The following is a 15,335-nucleotide window of genomic DNA, read 5'->3' on the forward strand; positions in this document are numbered from 1 at the left end:
ATACATAGGAACAAGTACTGAATACATAGAACCTCCAATGCAAAACCAAGGAAGCATCAGAGCCAACAGTAGAAACCCCCCCATAATGCTGATAAGGGAGAGGTATGATAGGTACTCTGAATCTGAATGTTATTCTCCATGATTTTGAAAAAAGTAGAGATCTGAGACAAGAAAGGTGGGGCTTGAATCATAGGAAGGGCATAATAGGTCCATAAAAACCACTATTAACTTCAAAAGGAATAGACAGTGGTCTAGTAAGCAGTCTATGAAAATGGACTTGATATTTGGATAGAGCTCTGAATCATCTTTTCGACGATATCCCGTTTGAGAAAAACAAAGTCCAAATGCACAAGATATGCCCCTGGGAGTGCAAACAACAACTTCTAACTTCAACTAGCAAAAATACCTGCAAAATGGAAAAATCGAAAAAGAAATACCTCTATATCTGGATGATGCAGCCATAACTGATTAAAACCCTCAAAAGAGTGAACCGACTTATGAAGCAAGAGAGACACAATGCAATCAGCAATAAAACATAACAAATTCATATAAACAGAACATATTCAAGCCACAGAACTTCCGACTATCATCTCATAATCATCATATTATCATAAGAGAACATCCGGTAATTAACTGGTTACATGCAGGCTTCAAGCCAGAAACAACCCAACCAGAACTCTAAAGATCAACCAAATCACAACATGCGAATCTCAATCCTTATTCTCAGTTATACTTCCTTTGGCCCCTACAAATGATTACATAACATCATATTTATACCCATCGGAACATATCTAGGGCGACCTCAAAGGATTACATTCACCAATGCAGGAAAATGAAACATGTAATTAGGTCAGCCCTAAGATTTAAGAAATCTTTCTGAAAAATAACAACCAAGTGATGTGGTTCAACAAGAAGGTCAGCCACATGCCAAAGAACATCAGACAAGACCCAAGATGGATCTATACACTAAGAATTGTGTCGATAAAGAAGGAAAACCAACCGGTAAGCACAAGAATTGTCTCGAGAACCCCAAAACAACCAATTAGAAGCGATAACTAACCGAAGAAGAACCCAAATGAACTAGAAATATGGAATCAACCACATGAAACCACCAGGAAACTGCAAACATGATTTGCCATGAAGAACAAGAAACTATTAGTACATACCGGTAAGAAAACTGAAACTGCACAAAGAACTAAACAAGAACAAAACTGAAAGGAAATGTTTTTGGTTGATGTAAGATTTCTCATCGACCGGGGATGCTCTTGCATTAGACAACCCAGGTAGAAAAAGATGTTCCATGAGAGGCAACTCATGAACATCTAAAAGGATTCAAAATGAAGATCCCTTGCTCATTTCTGATCCAAACTGTTGGCATTATAACAGACAATAAGAGATTGTTGGCATTTCAATTAGGATATTGAGAAGGTTGTTTATAATGATATAACTGATTAAGGATGATTACTGTCTTCACAATATTATTTTGTCATTGATGTCAAGAAATTGATTTTCTGATTTAGTAGGATGTTGCCATATCTTAAGAAGTATGTTTGTGATGAATAAGGGGAGGAATAAGTTATTCAATGGGCAACTATTACCAAGTTAGACAATGATGAGATCATGTTGTTTAGATTGTTTTGATATCCTACATATGCTATTGTTTGTAAGGTTAATGCTATACTATGTTACCGAGCAAGGAACCTAGTCGGTAAAACCTAAGGAACCTAGTTGGTAAACCCTAAGGTTATCGCTATCGGTTAATGAAGGCGGAATGTCTACCGAGTGAAGTTTAGTATTTACTGAGTAATAACAGAATCATTGGATGTATACATGCATTATTTAATGATGGAAGCTAATGAGCTGGTTATGATTAAATGATTGATACAATGTGTATGAAGTTTGTTAAGGATCTATGGCAATGGAAGATCGACAGGAAGATCTACAGCTCAGATTGAACCACAATACCCTAGCACAAGTTCCAAGAAATATATGCAAGTTCCAAGGCGAGGTAAAACGTTTTCTGATCGAAGGATACATTGAACCTGGTCAAGATTGAAGATCTGATGGCTATGATTGATAATGGGAAATGTGATCAAAGAGATTAAGCGGTTAGCAAATTGTTTATAAATAAGGAACCGTTGATAAACAATGTATGCGGGCAAGTGTAAGCACAAGGAGGCTACATAGTGATTACCGAGCACATAAGCTTGAAGACCTGTTTGAATAACATAGTAAGGAGCCCAACAAAGGGACAAGATAAGTCCTATGACTAGATTGTATTGAGAAAATAAGAATATGCTTTAGCATTTTAGATGCAAAGTTGCAGACATACTCATTACTGTTGTTTATTTGTAAGTGATAGAAAATCTCTTAATCGAGTGGACTTAACAGTCTTATTTGTAAATCCTCTAGCAAGGTGACATTCTGAATGAGTGTTTGAAACCCTTTAACAAGGTCACCTCTAACAAGGTGAAGATCCTAACAGATCTGAGGGAAATCCCTTAACCGGGTCACATCTAGCAATGTGTTTGTAATCTATAACAGGATTTGCTTTTAACCAAGCATACTCTAGAAGAGTATATTTCTTAGTGGGTCTGAAATCCCATAGTGGTTTTTCCCTATTTGGGTTTCCACGTTAAATTTGGTGTTATGAGTGTTGTTATAATTATGTGTTCTTAACGTTGCATGTTTTACAGTTTTGATTACATATATCTGTTTAAGCTACTGAGTTTGAATCTATTGAATATATTGAAGATTAAGTTTGTATGATTCACCCCCCCCCCCTCTCATCTTGTTAGCTTGGCATCTGTACTTAACAATTAGTATCAGAACTATCAATTGGTATTAGAGCTTTGGACTCCGGAAGAAAAAAGTTTAAAGGTACGTGAGGAAAATATCCAAAGATGTATAAGAGGGATGCACTGAAGCTGAACAAGTCAAGCTTCTCTACATGGCAGAAAAGGATGAAGCTGCACCTATCAGGAGTTGGAGAATATGTTGTATATTATCTGGAGAATGATTTCATTACACCTAGCACCTATCCATTGACAATGGAAGAGATAAAGGCAAAGCAAGAACATATTCAAGCAATGATTGAAATAACATCTGCATTGACCGACTCGGAGTTTAATGATCTAGAAGGCTGCAATGATGCCAAGGCAATGTGGGACAAACTCATATCTGCGTATGGTGGTGATGAACATGTTCAAAGAGCAAAAGTGGACAGTCTAAGAGGACAACTTGAATCCATGAGAATGAATGAAGGTGAGAACATAACCCAATACAGTACAAGGTTAAAGGAGATTGTCAATCAAATCAAAGGAGCAGGAGGAACCATTGAAGAGAAGGATGTCACAAGTAAGTTATTAAGAACCCTTCTACCAGCTTATGCAATCTGAGTCTCTACAATCAATGAATTGAGGTATGTACCCAATATGCGAGTTTCTTTGGATGCTACTATTGGTAAGCTACATGCATTTGAGTTAAGTAACTTTGATAACAGTGGGTCTTCGGTAAATAAAATTGAGTATACATTTAGTTCTTTTCATCTTGATGAATCTGATGATTACAATGATAGAAAGTATAAGTACTCTGAAGGGAATCACAGTGGAGCAAGCGAAAGATTTTGCAAAAACATGGAGGAGGTACACAAACTTTATGAAGAAATCAAAAAGCAAGAAGATTTTGAAGCACTATTAGCTAGAAGGCTACTGAGAGGAAAAGGTAAGTACAAAGGAAAGTTGCCTTTGAAATGTTTTAATTGTGATAGAATAGGACATATGGCTTCTAATTGCCCTGACAAAGAATCCAGTGAAAAGAGAGATTACCGAGATGACAGATAGAAAGATAATCATTACAAAGCACACCGAGACTTCAGAAGAAGAGATAAAAGGACATGTCTAATAGTTGATGAGGAATCTAATGATGATAAATCAGATGAAACTGATACAGAGGAAGTTGTTTATGTGGCTATCAAAGATGGATCGGATGAAGAAAGGTATGAAGAAAAAGCTTTAATATCTCACATGAATACTAATGATTCTTGGATCATAGATAGTGGATGTTCACATCACAGGACAGGTGATAAACACAAGTTTGTTATGTTAGAAGATTATGATGGAGGTTATGTAAGATGTGGTAATGATGCACCATGTCCAGTGAGAGGTAAAGGATCTATAACACTTCTTGACAATGCTAAATGTACTAATGTTTATTGGGTTGAAGGTTTGAAATATAATTTGTTGAGTGTAGCACACTTAAACAATACAGGATACCGAATAGAGTTTCAGAAAGGAATTGTCAAAGTTCATGACAAGCATGGGAAGTTAGCAGCTACCGAGACACAAACAAAAGGTAACACATTTCACCTTGACTCAACTTGGAATAAGTGTCTATATGCAAAGATAGATGATACCTGGTTATGGCATAAAAGATTTTGTCATGTAAATTTTGATAATCTGATCAAAATAAGCAAGAAGCACCGAGTAAGAGGTCTACCGAGTCTTGAGAAACCTGAGAATGCTATATGCCGAGGATGCCAGATGGGCAAGATGACAAGATCAAGCTTTACAAGTAAGTCTTACACTTCTAATGGAATTTTAGATCTTGTGCACACTGATCTTTGTGGTCCTATGAAAGTTCAGAGTTATTATGGCGATAAGTACTTCATATTATTTGTGGATGATTACTCAAGGATGATGTTAGTAATGTTTTTAAAAGAAAAATCAGAATCTTTTCAAATGTTTAAATGGTACAAGGCAAGAATTGAAAATGAAACAAGAAGACAACTGAAATGTCTTAGATCTAATAGAGGAGGTGAGTTCACTTCTGATGAATTTAACTTATACTACAATGATCATGGTATAAAGAGGCAAGTATCTGCACCGAGAATACCCCAGCAAAATGGGATAGCCGAGAGAAGAAACAGATCAATTGTGGATTGTGCAAGAACCTTGATGATAGAAAAGAAGGTACCTCAAACATTTTGGAGAGAAGCAATCAACATTGTAGTTTACACCCTGAACCGAGTACAACTAAAGAAAGGAACCTTGAAGACACCATATGAAATCTGGTATGACAAGAAACCTAATGTAAGTTATTTTAAAATCTTTGGAAGTAGATGCGATGTTCACAAAGATGACAAAAATGGTAAGTTTGATCAGAAAAGTGAAGAAGGAACATTTCTTGGTTATTCTTCTAGAAGCAAAGCATTTAAATGTCTGATCAAATCCTCTAACAAAATAGTAGAAAGTGCAAATGTGAAAATTGATGAATTTGCAGAAAAAAATGATGAAGGAAACTCCAAAGAACTAGAAGATTATGAAGGATTTGTATATGTTCAACCGAGAAGTCCTATCGAGAAAACTGCTGAAGGAAATGAAGAGAATGTCTAGTTACTGAGTGATGAAGAAGATCATACAGAGCCTACCGAGCCTGTATTAGCCAAGTATGTCAGAAGGAATCATGTGTCAAGTCGGATTATAGGAGATAAGGATGATCCAGTGATGACAAGAAACAAACTGAGACATAACACATGTCTGATATCTGAATTTGAACCAAGGATAGTGAAAGAGGCATTTAATAGTGAAGATTGGATAAATTCTATGACAAAAGAGATTGATCAAATCAAGAAGAATGACACATGGACACTAGTCCCAAGATCAAAGGACAAAAATGAAATCGGTACAAAGTAGATTTTCAGAAACAAGCTGAATGAAAAAGGTGAGGTCATTCGAAATAAAGCAAGACTAGTTTACAAAGGTTATGCTCAAGAAGAGGGAATTGATTATGGTGAGACTTTTGCACCTATGGCAAGACTTGAAGGAGCAAGAACATTGTTGGCATACGCTGCTTACAAGAATTTCAAAGTATATCAAATGGATGTCAAATCTGCATTTCTGGATGGTATATTAGAAGAAGAAGTTTTTATTGAACAACCTGAAGGATTTGTTGAAGGAGAGAATAAAGATCAGGTATGTAAATTGAACAAAGCTTAATATGGTCTGAAACAAGCACCTAGAGCATGGTATGAAAGATTGCATTCTTATTTAATCAAAATTGGTTTTATAAGGACAAGTGAAAACAACAATATGTACATGAAGAATGATGAAAATGGAATATTGATCTCAGCCATATTTGTTGATGATATTATCTTTTGTGGAAATGACTCTTTATGCAAGAAATTTGGAAATGAAATGAGCAAAGAATTTGAGATGTCGTTAATTGGTGAGATAAAGTATTTTATAGGTCTACATATACTACAAATGAAAGATGAGATTTTCATTACTCAACCCAAGTACATAAAGGAAATCTTGAAGAAATTTGGAATGGAGGATTCAAAACCAGTAAGTACTCCTATGACTACCAACTGTAAACTATCAAAGAATGATGAATCTGCATCTGTTGATGAGACACTTTACCGATCTATGATTGGAAAGTTGCAATATGTTGTTCACAACAGGCCAGACATAACACATGCAGTAGGTATAGTTGCAAGATTTTATGTAGATCCCAAGGAAACACACATGACAGCAATCAAGATAATTTTTAGATACTTGAAAGGTACTGAGGATTATGGCTTAGTATATCAGAAAGGAAATGACTTTGATTTAAAAGTTTATACTGATGCTGATTGGGTAGGCAACATAGATGACAGGAAAAGCACAAGTGGTGGAGCTTTCTTCTTAGGAGAAAGACTAGTGAGTTGGCTTAGCAAGAAGCAAAGATGTACTTCACAGTCTACAGCAGAAGCTGAATATGTTGTTGCAACATTAAATTGTACCAATATAGCATGGATCAAACAACTGTCGAAATGCATAAATGAGAAAGTTACCGAGCCAGTAACTATATTCTGTGATAATACTAGTGCCATTAACATTTCAAAGAATCCTGTTATGCACTCCAAGACAAAGCACATCTCTATCAAATATCATTATCTTGGAGAAGAAGCTCAAGAGAAGAAAGTGGTGTTGGAGTATGTTAGTTCAAAGGAACAAATAGTAGATATTTTCACCAAGCCACTACCAAGGGACACTTTTGAGTATCTCAGAAGTAAGTTAGGGGTCCTACCCCTATCTTCTACTCATTGACCGAGTTCGGTGAAAGCATCAATTCGATGACTCTAAAGAATATCTTTTAGGAGTTGATGCTGATTTACACACTTTAGGATGTTTTCTAAAGGCATGCAGGAAACAAAAACAGGGAACAGGAATTGAAGAGAAAATGCTCTAAATGAGACTGAGTTGATACCGAACAACAAATGAATTACTTCACACAGGAAGAAATTATGTATTAGTTTTCTTTTGGCATTGTTGTCAAATGGGGGAGAAGACTAATGTATGGGGGAGAAGACTAATGACAGGGGGAGAGCATTTCAACACTCTGAGCAATCACAATCACAACAATCTGAATTCGATTTTTTTAGGTCAAATCAATTGGTTTTGCCATCAATGCCAAAGGGGGAGATTGTTGGTATTATAACAGACAATAAGAGATTGTTGGCATTTCAATTAAGATATTGAGAAGGTTGTTGATAATTATGGATATAACTGATTAAGGATGATTACTGTCTTCACAATATTATTTTGTCATTGATGTCAAGAAATTGATTTTCTGATTTAGTAGGATGTTGCCATATCTTAAGAAGTATGTTTGTGACGAATAAGGGAAGGAATAAGTTATTCAATGGGCAACTATTACCAAGTTAGACAATGACGAGATCATGTTGTTTAGATTGTTTTGATATCCTACATATGGTATTGTTTGTAAGGTTAATACTATACTACGTTACCGAGCAAGGAACCTAGTTGGTAAAACCTAAGGAACCTAGTCGGTAAACCCTAAGGTTATCGCTGTCGGTTAATGAAGGCGGAATGTCTACCGAGTGAAGTTTAGTATTTACCAAGTTGCAACCAAGTAATAACATAATGTATTGGATGTATACATGCATTATTTAATGATGGAAGCTGATGAGCTAGTTGTGATTAAATGATTGATACAATGTGTATGAAGTTTGTTAAGGATCTATGGCAATGGAAGATCGGCAGGAAGATCTACAACTCAGATTAAACCGCAATACCCTAGCACAAGTTCTAAGAAATATATGCAAGTTCCAAGGAGAGGTAAAACGTTTTCCGATCGAAGGATACATTGAACCTGGTCAAGATTGAAGATTTGATGGCTCTGATTGATCATGGGAAATGTGATAAAAGAGATTAAGCGGTTAGCAAATTGTTTATAAATAAAGAACTGTTGATAAACAATGTATGTGGGCAAGTGTAAGCACAAGGATGCTACATAGTGATTACCGAGCACAGAAGCTTGAAGACATGTTTGAATAACATAGTAAGGAGCCCAATAGAGGGACACGATAAGTCCTATGACTAGATTGTATTGAGCAAATAAGAATATGCTTTAGCATTTTAGATGCAAAGTTGCAGACATACTCGTTACTGTTTTTTTTTGTAAGCGACAGAAAATCTCTTAACCGAGTGGACTTAACAGTCTTATTTGTAAATCCTCTAGTAAGGTGACATTCTGATTGAGTGTTTGAAACCCTTTAACAAGGTCACCTCTAACAAGGTGAAGATCCTAACAGATATGAGGGAAATCCCTTAATCGGGTCACATCTAGCAATGTGTTTGTAATCTTTAACATGATTTGCTTTTAACCGAGCATACTCTAGAAGAGTATATTTCTTAGTGGGTCTGAATCCCATAGTGGTTTTTCCCTATTTGGGTTTCCATGTTAAATCTGGTGTTATGAGTGTTGTTATGATTATGTGTTCTTAAGGTTGCATGTTTTATAGTTTTGATTACATATATCTGTTTAAGCTACCGAGGTTGAATCTGTTGAATATATCGAAGATTAAGTTTGTATGATTAACCCACCCCCTCTCATCTTGTTAGCTTGGCATCTGTACTTAACAATTAGTATCAAAACTATCACAAACATCTTCTTTATCTGCCAATCTTTGCTTTGACTTCTCTGGTGCCTCAACCAGATTCTCTAACCTTTGAATCCCTTTGGTTTTCTTTCTTTGCTTCAAATATGCACATTCTCCCTATGTATTGCCTTCTTTCTTCTGCAACTCGGGATTTCTTCTGCCACGAGACTTTATCCGGTTTGTCACCATGAGCTCTCTGTCGACCGGTTCCATCTATCCATCAAACTCATTTGTTAGATCCTTCGGCCAACTCATGTCACCTTCCGGTATAATATCTGCAACTGGTCCTATAAGATCTTTCTTAAAAACCTCCGATATAACCTCCGCAATTGGTTATGTCAAACCTTCTAGTATAACCTCTACCACCGGTTCCTTCAAACCTTCCAGTGTAACCTTTGCCACCAGTTTCCTACAACTTTTCTCAAGACTCAAATTCTTCACCTCCTTCTCTTTCTCCTTCAAAGAAATCAATGTGAACTTCTACCCATCCTTTTCAATAGTAACTAGGTTTCTTCTACAGTCATAAATAACTCCTCTATCATACTGCCAAGGTTTTCCCAACAAGACATGACAAACATTCATTGACACAGTATCACATAAAACTTCATCTCTGAAAGGCCCAATATTGAAACTCACCCAACACTGCTCCTTTATCTATATCTTCTAATCATATTATAACCAACTTACCTCGTAAGGACAAGGATGCTCAAGCCTCCTCAACCCAAGCTTCTCAACCATCTCTTCAGATACTAAATTATCAGTACTTCCATTATCTATAATGACCTTGCAACACTTACCACCCGATTTGCATATAGTCCGAAAAAGACTCTTCCTCTGAGTAGATTTAGTATCCTTTCTTCTAAACATAAGGGATTCTCCTTGCTCCGGTGCACAGTCAGACCCGGTACCATCTGGTTCTTCACTTGCCATGCAACTTCTTGGCATTCCTTGCTTACATTCGTAGGATCTATGTCCGGTTTCTCCACACTTAAAGCATTTGCCAAGGAATTCTCTACCGGTACTGCTGCTACCTTTCCTTGATGTCTTTTGCTCTGGTTCTTTACTCCATTTAGGTTTTGACTCCTCTTCTTCAATTGATTACTTCATACTATCATTCATCTTGAATTTCTCCTTTCCCTTATTTGATTGTCTTCTTCTCACCTTCTCCTCAGTCTTCAAAGCATACTGGTAAGCTTCTTCAACTGTTGAAACCTTCACCATACTCATCTCATCTTGAATGTTAAAAGCAAGTCCATTGATGTACCTCGCCACCTTTTCTCTATCCAGATCTGATTAACACATTGTAGAATTCCTCAGTATATTCCTTCATAGTCATGTTTCTCTGTTTCAGGTTCTGAAACTTCTTGAACAAATCCAGTTCATAGTCTCCCAGTATGAACTTGGCCTTCAACTTTGCAACCATTTGTCTCCATCGGGTGATCTTCAATTAACCACTCTCCACTTTGTCTTTGTGCAACTCTTTCCACCACAAGGCAACATGCTCTTTCAACTTGGTCTATGCCAACCAAACTCTTTGCAGATCCTTGACATCCTCAAACTCAAAGTAGTCCTCCAACTCTCCGATCCAATCGATCAGATCCTCCAAGTTCAACGTTCCAGAAAATTTAGAAACCTCAACTTTATGCATTTTACTTTCTTGCACCACTGCTCTTAGGAATCTTTCCTCTCTCTCATCTTCCAGTCCTTCAGCTTCCTCAATCTCTTCACCGACTTTCTCATACTCATCCTCAGAGTTAGGGTTTCTTAGCAAACCGACCAAAGCATTCCAGATTTCATTCCTCACTTCATTCTTGAAGTCTTCCATCATCTGTTCTACCCTCCAGGGGTTTGTTCTCCTTAGCGACATCTCTCCTTCCACTCCGGTGAACTGCCCCAACTCGGCGATCTGTCTATCGGTTTCAATTGCCTCCCCTCGATGATCTATTGAACACCCACACAACCTGCCTCTAATCGACGATCTGTCCACCTCAAGGAATGCCTTAATATTTGCAAACAATTCTTCCACCAGTCGGTCCATAACCAGCTCTGATACCAATTGATATAGCCATAACCAATAAAAACCCTCAAAAGAGTCAACCGACTTATGCAACAAGAGAGACACAACACAATCAACAAGAAAACATAACAAATTCATATAAACAGAACATATTCAAGCCATAGAACTTCCGAAAATCATCTGGTAATCATCAAATTATCATCAAAGAACATCCGGTAATTAACCGGTTGCATGCAAGCTTCAAGCCAAAAACAACCCAACCGGAACTCTAAAGATCAACCAGATCACAACATGCAAATCTCAATCCTTATTCTCAGTTCTACTTTTTCTGCCCCCTACAAATGATTACATAACATCATATTTATACCCACCAGAATATATCTGGGTCGGCCTCAAAGGATTACATTCACCAATGCAAAAAAAATGAAATGTGTAATTGGGTCGACCCTAAGGTTTATGAAATCTTTCGGGAAAATAACAACCAAGTGATGCCCACTAGAACATATCTGGGTCGGCCTCAAAGGATTACATTCACCAATGCAGAAAAATGAAATGTGTAATCGGGTTGGCCCTAAGATTTATGAAATCTTTCCAGAAAATAACAACTAAGTGATGCGGTTCAACAGGAAGGTTGGCCACACGCCAAAGAACATCGAACAAGACCCAAGATGGATCCATACGCCAATAATCACACCAGTAAAGAAGGAAAACCAACCGGTAAGCACAAGAATTGTCTCAAGAACCCATAAACAACCAACTGAAAGCGATAATTGACCGAAGAAGAATCCAAATGAACTAGAAATCTGGAATCAACCACATAAAACTGCCAAGAAACTGCAAACAAGATCTGCCACGAAGAACAAGCGATTACCGGTACATACCGGTAAGAATACTAAAACTGCACAAGGAACTAAACAAGAACAAAACTGAAAGGAAATGTTTTTGGTTGATGCTCGCTCATCGACTGGGGATGCTCCTGCATCATTGGATTGAGATTGGAAAGAGATTTCCAACGATATATGGTTTGTCCAATTTCGCCTCTGTATGCTCAAGTTATGGCTAAAAGAAAAAAAACCCTCTTTTAGGGCGCAAAGAGGGTCCAAAGGGGTCATGTATGTTGCCTGTATTGCAGCACTGATGCAATGTACTTTTGCTACAAAAGAGTTGACCTTTTGTTTTTTAAATTAAAAAAAAAAACCTTTTTGTAACAACATGCACCCACTTGATTTTTATTTATTTTTAAATAAAAATTAAAACCCCAGCAATCAATTTTTTTATTTTTGGAAAATATTTATGACGCATGTGCAGGTATGGCTGTATGGATTTTCATGTCTCGTAAAGCATGCCAATAAAAAAATCATGCCTTAGATGCCCCTATCATGGAAAATAGGCAAATTATATATCAAAATCCGTGGAATCACCCTTTTGAATCCAACCGTGAGGTCCTTTTGGGCCTAAAAAGCTCCAAATTTTTAGGTACACTCTGGAACAAAGAAAACCCTTGAACTTCGAACCCTTGCAAAATGGACTGTGTATTCGATTTTAACTAAACAAAAGGCAATCATGACTTTCTCAAGCCTTTTGGAACTGATTGTGCACTCCAAATTAACCCAATACGAGCGATGTGTTGCGTATACAAATAATATCCAAAAAAAGTAAACAAGAATCTTCAGTTTTGGAGATTTGATACCATGTTAGAATTCGTGAAATGCGAATCCCACAAGCCTAGTTATCTTCTACAAGAATACCTATCATACATATAGAGGAAATTGAACAACAAAATTATTAAAGACAATAACAATGAAATTGTTGAATTGCTTTAAATTTGCTTGAGTTACAATGAATGATATTACATCCTTATAAAGAAATCTAACTCTAAGGATAGAAACCCTAAATGGTGGAGTTTACAAGATAGACTGAGAGTTGAAACAAAATGCATGAATTAGTCATGTATGCACAAAAAACATGATAGACTAATTAAATGCATGAAACTCTCGAAATCTAAACATAGTTTGCTTTTCCTAGTTTGCATTATGCATGGAGATAAATATTAATTAATTATCCCTAGTAAATTAACTAACTAAATAATAAATACCAATAATTAATTACTAGTTAACGCACATATTATTTAGTGAATAATTAATATATAAATTATTTACTCCAACAGATAACTCTGGTTGTTGTTTAAGGAGATGTGTTTAACAATAAAAATTCAATTGCTATATTGGTAGTGGAGGATTAAGTTGTTGGCATTTGCATAAAGATTGCATTAATGATATGTTATATTGTCATTGATGTCAATTGAATCGGTAATGGTATTTATGATATTGCTGATATTGTTGTTATTGATATTGTCTTGTAACTGGTAGGAAGAGCTTTATGAAAGATGTTGTAAACCAGTATGTAAGTATGTGAGTTGAACCGATAACTGGTGTATAAGGTTAAACCCTTTCTGTGCAATGTAACCAGTAAACCCTAACAATTATTTTTTGTTAAACCCTAATTGATTAAGTTCGCTGAAATGGTTATGTTGGTTTATTATTTGATGATGAGCGGTAATGATGGTGACATGTGTGGTCATTGTACGAAGATAAGTTCAGATTGTTTTGGCATGTTTGTTTGATTGTCTAGGGAATGAGCAAAGTGGATTGCATCTAATGTAAAGCACGTGACGAGTTACAAGTCCAATGAAGCAGTGATCATGGAGTGGTTGGAATTTTCTTCAAGAATGTGTATAGATTGCTATGTAAATCCAACGGTCACACTTGAACCGATTTGTTTGTAATCTCTATGAGAGAATTAGGTTTTTGTTGTGTTACCGACCTAATTGATTTGTATTTAAGGTCGATGAAGTTGTTTTATAAAAGGTGTTGGCAAGAGTTGGCAGAAATCAGTTGAGTGTGTGGTTGCCTAACCGGAGAATGAATCTACAGTTTGAGTAAAGGCAGATTGAAGCTTAAAAGGATCCGATCAAGAAAATGTAGTAAGCTCTAACAAGCTTGGTTACTTCTTAAATCCTCTAACAAGGTGGTCCATTAGCTTGGATCTCCTAACAAGGTATTTGCTTTTTATCAAGGCATTTGTAAATCCCTTAACTGGGTGATTCCTAACAAGATCAATTCTTAACAAGACTTATTGTAAAAGCTTTAACATGCTTGACTCCTAACAGGGCAAACTTCAGAGGAGTTCAGATAGCTATCTTGTGAGTCTCATCTCACTGTGGTTTTTACCTATTTGGGTTTTCCATGTATAAACATTTGTGTCATGTGGTGAATGTTTTTGTGGTTATGATCTTATGATTGATTTGATTAACTTTTGTTAAGGCATGATAACTGGAAGCATTGAGAGATGGAGTGTGTTGATATATGATTAAGCATTTGGATGTTTACAAGATTAAAGTTGTTTACTGTTAAGTTGCTATAACAATTAACTGATTGATGTTGAGTATTCTTATGAGTATTGATCTTGACAGTGATATTCTATTGATAAGTTTACTTTGTGTGATTGAGTTTGAGTTTGGGAAGTTTGTATCAGTTTTTCAGTTTACTGATTCACCCCCCCACCCCCCTCTTAGTAGTCTACCAGATACTTATTCTTTCATCATACCATCATAATTCCTTTTCATTCTCTATAAATTTAACATGTCTTCAATTTGGGGAAAACATTGCTACCTTCATCTTGTAAGATAAATTTTCCGACTTTGTATATATCTCATTTGTTTATGGGTGTCATATGTTTCCTATAAAAAAAATGTATCATTTTATGGCCTTGATATGACTACATCTAGATACTTATTTATTTTCTATATCTTTTGAATCAATCTTGTTACCATTTAAACCTCACCTCACCTACCCCCTCTACCTAAATGTGTGAAAAATAACATAATTTGTAACATTTTTAGGATCCAACTTAAAATAATCTTCTAATCTTGTATTGCAATGTGTTCTAAATGAATCAAGTAAAGAAGTCCACACAACAAGTATAGGTTTAATTATTTTTGATGATTTTTTAAGAGTTTACTCAAGTTGGCCAACATAAAGGTGAACCCTACACACATGGGATTAATTATCTAGTTGTAATACAATAAGAGTCACTCATAGCATTATAGTATTTACATCTCCCATCCATTATATGTTTTTGGTTGCATCCTTGTTGTAGACACCTAAAATACATCCCTACATTTATGTTGTCATCACACTAGGTCAATCCTAATAATTAGTTCCTAACATTAACTAAATGAACAACGTCTATTTGATTATTCTTCTATTTTAATTGGAATTATTACACATGATGTAAGGTAAAGTGGTCATGGGATAGGAGGAATTGTATGAGACATACATGTGGGGATAATATGAATTAGCCACATATGTATGT

Source organism: Cryptomeria japonica, chromosome 8 (assembly GCF_030272615.1).
Source record: "Cryptomeria japonica chromosome 8, Sugi_1.0, whole genome shotgun sequence".
In the NCBI taxonomy this organism is placed as follows: domain Eukaryota; kingdom Viridiplantae; phylum Streptophyta; class Pinopsida; order Cupressales; family Cupressaceae; genus Cryptomeria; species Cryptomeria japonica.